Raw genomic sequence first — 8,614 nt, forward strand, 5'->3', positions numbered from 1 at the left:
TCATGTTTAATTGAAATATCAAACAGAGTAGGCTAATAACATGACACCAATCATTTCAATGCTGTAGTTAACAACTCCAGCACCACTGCTCCCTGGCTTGCTGGTGGCCATGACTTCCTTGTCAGAAAGACGTCGTTGGTGTAGCCACTTGTCACTCAAACATGTCTGACCAATGGTGAAGCACCCACCCACTGCGGGATGTTTGTGTCAAAATAATTCAATTTAAAAAAAACGACTTCAAAACTTTTTTCACTTCATTCAAAGAAAAAATCACTTCAAATCGAAAAAAATATTTTCAATAAAAAACAACAACACTTCAAATCATTGTATTTATTTTTTTAGGGGGGGATTCAATGTTATTTTTGCATTTGAACAGTTTTTTCTCTGATTGAAAATATTTTTTTTGATTGAAGCAACTTTTTTGGGATTGAATAATTAAGACACAAATGTCCTACCCATAATATGGCCCAAACACAAAAGAGATTACTTCAATCAAAGAAAACATTTTCAATCAAAAAAAGTGTTCAAATGCAATTTTTTGAGTCTCAAATATTTTTGCATTTAAAAACTTTTTATCTATGATTGAAAAAGTTGTTTTTTTTTGATTGAAGTGATTTTTTTTAATGGGAATTTTTTTGTTGTTGTTTGAAGCCACTTCTTTTTTGATTGAATTATAAAGACACAAATGTCCTACCCATAATGACACAAAACAGTATTACTTCAATCAAAAAAGTTGCTTCAAACATGAAAAACATTTTCAGTCAAAGAAAAACAGTGTTCAAATGCATTTTTTTGAGTCTCACCTATATTTTTGCATTCAAACACTTTTTTTCTTTGATTGAAAAGGTTTTTTTTGATTGAAGTGAAGGTTTTTTTCATTGAAAATATATATTTTGATTGAAGCAAACTTTTTTTTGATTGAATAATAAAGACACAAATCTACCTTCATAGGAATGCAGGATGTGTTTGGGGTGATAACAAATACAGAGTTGTTGGACCTCTGACAGCTGTGTGACATTGATGAAAAACAATATAAAATGGGGCTTTTATCCAAAGAAATCACTCAGTTGTTTAAAATGGCAGGGGAAGCCACTTTGTGCATCTTGGAAACGTTGGTCGGAAACACAACTACACACATCTTGTTGTGTGCCACACTGAGAGGGCAGACACAACACACAAATGGCATTCTTAGCAAATTGGCTTGATTGAAAATTGTGTGCTGTAGTTTACTACCACTAACTTATCCATTATGTGGCTCTAAACATTACCGTCCAATTACGCCATGTTGTAATGTGCAAGTCAGACAAAACTGCCTGCAAATGCCATGTACATCTGACTATGTTTGTCATCACTGCAGATAAATGAGTGTCAAATGATGCTTCACTTGCCTCCTTACCAAAATGTATGTATGGCTGTCTATGAATGTCAAGCTTTTGATCTAATGTCTCCTTTGTTTGCTAGTTTTTATTCCATAAAGTGCATGCAGCCACATTTTGAAGTTTCAATAAAATCTGATACATTTGAGGCTGAATTCCTGCCATGGAATGGAATAATCTAGAGGTTATCCAGAGGTTGCAAAGAACAAAGGACACCTGTGACTTGAAAGACAACACTGCCATCTAGTGGCGACTTGTGTCACTCACAGCTTGTAGGAGCCCTAATGGAATGAGATAAAAACTCATTTATGTTTCCAGTGGGTAGCGCTATGGATATGACACAGTATTGATGCACAGATCTATTCAGGGAGACTCCCTCTAGATTCCCTCTAGATTTGGCCGAGCTAGGAAATTGTATGAAGGAGATATCAGCACTTGATGCTTCATGACGAAGGATTGTTATGGCGGGCTCCGCAACTGCCAGCAGGTATGACTTAGGATAAAGATTTTAATAGCTTTTCATCTTCAAGGTCAGAGGATGCTACTGAGTGACTTTGAAGTCGGTGGTGTTACATCTGTAGGAGGAGATAATTTAAGTATGAAGATTGGCGTAATTCGACATGGCGGCCAAACGCAAAATGGCAGACTAAGTATTGATGCTGAGATTTGTTAGGGGAGACAGCTTCTACAGTTACAAGCAGTTTGGTGTGGATAGGAAATTGTATGTTGAAGTTATGAAGCCTCGATGCTTGACGGCGTGAGGACAAAATGGTTTCCACCGAACGGCCAACATAACCATCGCGCATTTGAATGATTTTAATAACTTTTGTTCTTCAAGCCATGAAGAAAATTACTGAGTTAATTTGAAGACTGTGGTGTTTAAGCTCTAGGACAAGTTCGTTGTCAAAGTAGGCATGATTTGGACAAAAACGCCGCCACACATCTACATGGCTGCCTTCCTGTTGGACTGACACTAGGGGTCCAAATGGGTTTTTTGTGCGTCCGGTCATGAGGAATATGCGTACCAATTTTCGTCCTTCTATGTTACATGTAGGAGGCGGGGCATCACAATAGGTGGCGCTACAGAGCCCACGCGTCACGGCCACGCCCCATGACTACACAGATCTCATCAGGGCGACTCCCTCTGCATTCCTTAGAGATTTGGCCGGGATAAGACATTGTATGAAGAAGTTATGATGATACGATGTTTTACGGCGAAGGATTCCAATTGCCCGCTCCACTGTGGCCAGCAGGTATGACGTAGGATAAAGATTTTAATAACTTTTCATCTTCAAGGTCAGAGGATGCTACTGAGTGACTTTGAAGTCGGTGGCTGTTACATCTGTAGGAGGAGATTAATTTAAGTACGAAGATTGGCAATATTTCAACATGGCGGCCAAAATCAAAATGGCCAGACTTAGTATTGATGCTGAGATTTGTTCAGGGGAGACAGGCCTCTACACTTATCAGAAGTTTGGTGTGGATAGGAAATTGTATGTTGAAGTTATAAAGCCTTCGATGCTTGACCTGCGTGAGGAAAAAATGGTTTCCACCGCACCGCCCACTAAAGTATGGCGCAGCTGAAAGATTTAATAACTTTTGTTCTCCAAGGCATGAAGAAAATTACTGAGTTAATGTGAAGACTGTGGTGTTTAAGCTCTAGGACAAGTAGTTTTCAAAGTAGGCATGAATTGGACAAAAATGCCGCCACACATCTAAATAACTGACTTCCTGTTGGAGTGACGGTATCGCTCCAAGACTATTTTTTGTGCGTCTGGTCATGAGGAACCAGCGTATTGATTTTCGTTCTTCTACGCACTTGTGGGAGGCGGGGCTGAACTTTAGGGGGCGCTACTGAGCCCGCAGGTCACGACCTCGCCCAACGACATTAAATTATCAAATTTTTCGCCAGATGTGACGTATATTCCAAATTTGGTGACTTTTTGGGTATGCTCAGGCTTCCAAAACTGCAGTCAAAGCGCAGAGGAATAATAATAATAATGAAGAATTAAAACTGCAAGCAGTGATGAACGGGCCCTCGCAGTCCGCGCGCGCGTCGGGGCGTGCCGCCGTCCAAACGTGCCGCGGCTTAAGCCCCGTTGCTCGTTGTTCACGGAGGCGGCAACCGCCTGCGTTTGGGACGGTGCACGCCGGGGGTGAATATCAGCCTCTTCTCCCAACGTGTGTTTGTCACGCGGTGGGCTGCCCCTGCCAGTATTAAGCGCTTTCAGGGGAAGTCAGAAATCCAAATGGACTACAGGTGAATGATTTCTAAAACACTTAATAATCAGGTACGTTTTGACAATCAATTCTGCACCGTTACGTTGTGTGAAGTGTTACGGCCTTCTCTTTGCCTTTGTCTGGAATTCAGGCACGGACACCTGTGTTTTTGCAGGGAACAGATTGGAAGTGGGACAGAGGGGGGGGGGTTGTGGCTTGCAGTAAACTTCCTCCGCCCTAAATTTGAACCCGGGTCCACTGCATATGTGGCATGCACTCCAACCACTCGACCACCGGCGCAGATAAGACACAGCCTTCTGTTGTCACCGTGAAGGCAGGAAGGCAGCGCATCATAGGGGAGGATGGAAGTGGAATGCCACAGATTTAGATAGGTAGTGGAGTGCAGCCAGATGTGATTCTTCCTTTTGGAAAGGGACAGCGGTCAAGTGACCAGGTTTGACGAGCGTCCTGCAGTAGCGGTGTTTAACCAAAGAACTCACTCAGTTGTTTCATATCGCAGTGGAATTCACTTCGTTCATCGCGTAAGAGTTGGGCAGAATCACAACTACACACATCTTGTTGTGTGCCACATTGACAGGGCAGACACAACACACAAATGGCATTCTTAGCAAATTGGCTTATTTGAAAATTGTGTGCTGTGGCTCACTACCACTCACTTATCCATTATGTGGCTCAACCCATTACGATGCATGCCACATGCAAATTCAGAAAGAGATTTGGGATCGTCTGTCAGACTAAAAAGGACGCAAAGATTAAGGATCAACAGCAAAGACAATCTTAACTGATACTACTAAAATAGAAAAAAACTACAGGACTGCTGTCTGTTAAGTGTGTATGGAATGAAATTATCATAAAACATTATGAAATAGTTCTTGTCAATGATTTTAATGTTCAATTGAATGTTTTATGATTCAGTGATTTCATATGAAATACCCAATGACATGTTTGTTTCTTCTTTTTTGTTACAATGAAGTCAGTTTAAATGTGATAAAATAGTTTTAACGTCATTGATTTTCATGGTAAATTAAATGTTTTATGATTCAATGATTTCAATGTTAGATATGAAATACTAAATTACAGGTTTGTCTCATCTTGTTTGTTGCAATGAATTAATTAGAGTCAATATAATTTTGATAAAATGTCGACATTTATTTTGCTGGTAAATTAATCCAAATAGTATTGAAAAGTTGATTGAAACGTCAACCCTGTTATTCTATTCAACCCTGTTACAGTGAGTTCAACCCTGTTACAATGAGTTCAACCCTGTTATGTGACAGATTTTCATACATTTTTGGATATTAAAAAGAAATATTTGAGAAATCTTTGTTGAACTGTGTGTAAACTGTAGAGGACAACAAGAAAATATATAAAGGTCTAATCTAATCTTAATGTCATTGCATATTTTCATAATATATGGAGGCCGTATTTACATGAAGGTATCATATCCTACTTGACATTCAAATTAGTATTACTAAGAATAAAATGAAATGTACTTACAATATATTCTTAAAACAAGGGACAGATGATTACCAAGGATCTCCAAGAATTAGTTTGAATATGTTTTGAAATTGTATTCACACAGAGATCACATTGTCTGTTACGGGGTTGAATTAAAAATGGCTAACATGACAAAGAAATTCCTAGTAATGTTTGGCATTCCACGTCTAAGGTGGGAAACTGTATTTTACCAGAGGTTCAAATACTCCTTTATCAGATGCAATGTTCAGAAGTACAATAATTTATGGTCTTTTTTCAAAACTCAGAGAACCCAAAAGGCACCCGTTACAGAGAATCACCCATATATTATTAGCGTTGGAATACGCAGTACAATGTCCAACATAACATTAGCATAGGCAAAGCATGCTAAACAGCATGATGGCTTGACATACTGACTGTTAACCACAGCTGTGTTTTGTGTTATTTAAAGATCCCATATCATAAAAAACACGTTTTCTCTGCTCTCAACATATATAAGCTGGTCCTCCCTGAGCCTGCCAACTCCCAGAATAAGGAAAACCACTGATTCCTGCAGCCCACTAACTGGTAATAAGGCGCACCTACAGGATGTTCAGATTCTGCTCCTTACGTTATGTAACGAAAGGAGTCATTATCATAGGCCGACCTCCTCTGCGCGGTGATAGGAGATGTCAGAGGGGGGCGCGTTCATCCCCGCGGTGAAGTTCGGTGTGTCCAGCAGAGAGACAGCAGTGTTTCACAATGTTGTCGCTCAGAGCTAGACACGCAATTGCTCTGTTGTTGGTCGTAATAATCAACATAAGTGCCTATATTCTGTCCCAGCTACAGAACAACAGACCGGCAGAGACCGTGGTTGTGTTTCCTTTTTAATGACAACGTGCCGGCTGCGGTTCGTGTTAGCTTGTATGTGTGTGCTAACCTCTTTACATCGGACTGCTTCGGTAACGAGTGTCAGTACAACGCTGTCTTTGCCTCGGCACTGATCCTCGTAAAACGATCAGTCTCAACCATACCGGACGCAGCAACTGCACCCGAGCCACCTTTAATTGTCGCCGCGATTTGATTACAGTTGCCGACGAGTATGGTGAAGTCAGCTGGAAATTGGCTAACGAGTTAGCTCCACTTCGGTCCGCTGTGCAATGGCGTTTGAAGCGAGTGTGATGTTAATGATATTACGATGGACCTAGGTTGTCACAGTAGAAAGTCTGGACACATGTGCAGACTGGAGACAGAAACTATGCGAACAGTGGCCAATAGTTTGAGACTGTGTTTGAGACAAACACAGCTTTCGCTAGCTGTTAGCCATTAGCGACACTATAGTAACTGTAACAACACATACACACAAACTAACCATTCTGAAACGTCCTGCTGCAGCCGCAGAGTCTGTACTTCTTCAGAAGCCTCTCCTTCTGGGTCCGATTCTGGGTCAAACTGGTTCGGTTGAGCGAAAAAATCTCCGCGAGCCATAGTGTTACATCCACCGTAAACATTAGCGCATGCCATTAGCATAACGGGCTTCCTCAGAGTGACAGCATCCAAAGCTCCCCAAGTACGCGTTGACAGACGGAGCTCATTAGCATTTAAAGGTGCAGGCACAGAAACAGAGTGCTCTGAATTACAGCTCAGCAGACCGACTTTTTGACAGCTGGAATGCAGGACCACGGATGTGTTTGGGGTAATACATATCGAATACAGAGTTGTTGGACCTCTGACAGCTGTGTGACATTGATGAAAAACAGTATAATATGGGACTTTTAACCAAAGAAATGACTCAGTTGTTTAAAATGGCAGGGGCAGCCACTGTGTTCATCGTGGAAAAGTTGGTCAGAATCACTACTACACACATCTTGTTTTGTGCCACACTGACAGGGCAGACACAACACACAAATGGCATTCTTAGCAAATTGGCTTGATTGAAAATTGTGTGCTGTGGCTTACTACCACTGACTTATCCATTATGTGGCTCTAAACATTACCCTTCAATTATTCCATGTTGTAATGTGCAATTTAGACAAAACTACCTGCAAATGCCATGTACATCTGACTATGTTTGTGATCAATGCAGATAGATGAGTGTCAAATGATGCTTCACTTGCCTTCTTTCAAAAATGTATTTATGGCTGTCTATGAATGTCATGCTTTTGATCTAAGTTCTCCTTTGTTTGCTAGTTTTTATTCCATAAAGTGCATGCAGCCACATTTTGAAGTTTCAATAAAATCTGATAAATTTGAGGCTGACTTCCTGCCATGGAATGAAATTATCTAGGGGTTATCCAGAGGTACAAAGTACACCTGTGACACCTGTGATTTGAAAGACAACACTGCCATCTAGTGGCGACTTGTGTCACTCACAGTTTGTAGGAGCCCTGATGGAATGAGATTAAAACTAATTTATGTTTCCAGTGGGTAGGGCTATGGATATGACAGAGTATTGATGCACAGATCTATTCATGGGGACTCCCTCTCGATTCCCTCTAGATTTGGCCTAGATAGGAAATAGTATGAAGGAGTTATCAGGACTTGATGCTTCATGACGAAGGATTGTTATGGCGGGCTGCGCAACTGCCAGCAGGTATGACGTAGGATAAAGATTTCCATAACTTTTCATCTTCAAAGGTCAGAGGATGCTACTGAGTGACTTTGAAGTCGGTGGTGTTACATCTGTAGGAGGAGATAATTTAAGTATGAAGATTGGCATAATTCAACATGGCGGCCAAACGCAAAATGGCAGACTAAGTATTGATGCTGAGATTTGTTTGGGGAGACAGCCTCTACAGTTACAAGCAGTTTGGTGTGGATAGGAAATTGTATGTTGAAGTTATAAAGCCTCGATGCTTGACGGCGTGAGGAAAAAATGGTTTCCACCGAACGGCCAACTTCACCTTGTCACAGCTGAAAGATTTTAATAACTTTTGTTCTTCGAGGCATGAAGAAAATTCCTGAGTTAATTTGAAGACTGTGGTGTTTAAGCTCTAGGACAAGATAATTTTCAAAGTAGGCATGATTTGGACAAAAATGCCGCCACACATCTAAATGACTGCCTTCCTGTTGGACTGACACTAGGAGTCCAAATGGGTTTTTTGTGCGTCCAGACATGAGGAATCTGCGTACCAATTTTCGTCCTTCTATGTTACAAGTAGGAGGCGGGGCATCACAATAGGGGGCGCTACAGAGCCCACGCGTCACAGCCACACCCCATGACTACACAGATCTCATTAGGGCGACTCCCTCTGCATTCCTGAGAGATTTGGCCAAGATAAGACATTGTATGAAGAAGTTATGAGGACACGATGCTTTACGGCGAAGGATTCCAATTGCCCGCTCCACTGTGGCCAGCAGGTATGACGTAGGATAAAGATTTTAATAACTTTTCATCTTCAAGGTCAGAGGATGCTACTGAGTGACTTTGAAGTCGGTGGTGTTACATCTGTAGGAGGAGATAATTTAAGTACGAAGATTGGCAATATTTCAACATGGCGGCCAAAAGCAAAATGGCAGACTTAGTATTGATGCTGAGATTT

Source organism: Sparus aurata, chromosome 21 (genome assembly GCF_900880675.1).
Source record: "Sparus aurata chromosome 21, fSpaAur1.1, whole genome shotgun sequence".
In the NCBI taxonomy this organism is placed as follows: Eukaryota; Metazoa; Chordata; class Actinopteri; order Spariformes; family Sparidae; genus Sparus; species Sparus aurata.